At 35.9% G+C, this 1,782-nt stretch overlaps 1 non-coding gene across 1 annotated transcript; it reads right to left on the reverse strand.

Moving 5' to 3' along the window:
* Positions 1–1,369: 1,369 nt before the first annotated feature.
* LOC133813584 (small nucleolar RNA R71) lies at positions 1,370–1,476 on the reverse strand. The gene has a single exon (XR_009884594.1). It is a non-coding gene; the product is annotated as a small nucleolar RNA R71 (small nucleolar RNA).
* Between the last annotated feature and the right edge of the window lie 306 nt (positions 1,477–1,782).

The following is a 1,782-nucleotide window of genomic DNA, read 5'->3' on the forward strand; positions in this document are numbered from 1 at the left end:
TAAATTAAGCTATGTTTATTGTTAATTCTTGCTTGAGATTGATCAACTTTAGTGAGATACCAACTAATATTAATTCCGGAAGGTTTGAAATTAGTGGAAATGCTTAATTAATATATGTTAATAACTATATTGTTAATTAGTGAATATTAAATGAATATTGTATTCACCACGCAAACATGTAAGATTAATGCTTGAATTGTGTTCTTAATATTTGATTAGCATATGAATATGTGGAGTTAATTGTGAGAACTTCAGCATGAGCATTTGGAAAGATGGCATGTACAATTGTTATAGAATCATAGTTACAAGAGTAACTTTGCTGTAGCATTAGGGGTGAACTACAAATTAGGGGGAATTGATATTCCTAGATATTTCATCATTCATTTGACAAAGTGACTATCAATTGATTTAGTTTAATTGGCTCATTTCATTTTACTTTTTAAGTAGTTTGCAAATTCTTAATTACTCACATCAATTCAAAGTGTTTGCAACCCAAATTGTTAGAGTTAATTTTTATAATTTTTAGCTTAAAGAAATCCTTGAGGAGATGATAAAATTACTTACTATTTATTACTTGTTAGACAATTATGTACACTTGCATATCCTAAAAGAAAAGAAAAATCACAACAAGTTTTTGGCGCCGTTGTCAAGGATTTTTTAAAGTCATTTATTGTGAAATTAATTTTCTTGCAATTTGGTTTAATTTTATTTTGTGCTAACTTGGGTTATTCTCGTGCAAATTCAGTTCACACAGTGCATGAACGAGAATCAAGACCCTGAACTACTTCCCCTTGATCCAGAAATAGAACGTACATTCAGAAGAAGGCGAAAAGTAAAAAAATCCAAAAAGGAAGTAGTATTGATGGATGTTGAGCAAGGAGCTCAACAGGGAGCCACTCAAAGGGCGACAAATCAAGCAGGAGCTGCTCAAGAAAGAGTAGCTCAAGGGGAAGTAGTTGTTAGTAATGGGTAGAACGTTGTTATTGTAGTTGATGATCGAGATCGTGCCATAAGGCAATACGTTCTCCCCCTCTTGAACAAGCTAAATTCGGACATTGTGAGACTAGAAATTCAGGCTGCACAGTTTGAATTGAAGCCAATTATGTTCCAAATGCTTCAAACTGTGGGATAGTTCAGTGGGATGCCAACAGAAGATCCTCGCCTTCATCTTCGCTTGTTCAATGAAGTGAGTAATTCTTTCAAGTTGCCCGGAGTTACAGAGGATGCCCTGAGATTAAAGTTGTTCCCGTACTCCTTGAGAGACAAAGTGAGAGCTTGGTTGAACTCTTTGCCTTCTGAATCTGTGACTACTTGTAAAAGAGTTGGTTGAGCGGTTTTGATGACGTACTTTCCTCCCACTAAGAATTCCAAGTTCTATGATGAGATTACTTCATTTCAGCAACTTGATGAAGAATCTTTATATGAGGCACGAGACCAGTTTAAGGAGTTGTTACGAAAATGCCCTAATCATGACATTCCTAATTGCATCCAAATGGAGACATTCTACAATGGTCTCAACGCTCACACAAGAATGGTGGTAGATGCTTCGGCGAATGGGGATCTTCTTGCTAAGTCCTATAATGAGTCATATGAAATCCTTGAGAGAATATCCAACAACAACTATCAATGGCCCACTACTAGATCATCTACAAGTAGAAAAGTGACTGGTATTCAAGATGTAGATGCCATCACTTCCTTGGCAGCCCAAGTTTCCTCTATTTTGAATATGCTCAAGACAATGAACATGCAGATGAATCAGTCAATGGGGCAACCTATGGAACA

The sequence above is a fragment of the Humulus lupulus genome, chromosome 1, assembly GCF_963169125.1.
Source record: "Humulus lupulus chromosome 1, drHumLupu1.1, whole genome shotgun sequence".
In the NCBI taxonomy this organism is placed as follows: Eukaryota; Viridiplantae; Streptophyta; class Magnoliopsida; order Rosales; family Cannabaceae; genus Humulus; species Humulus lupulus.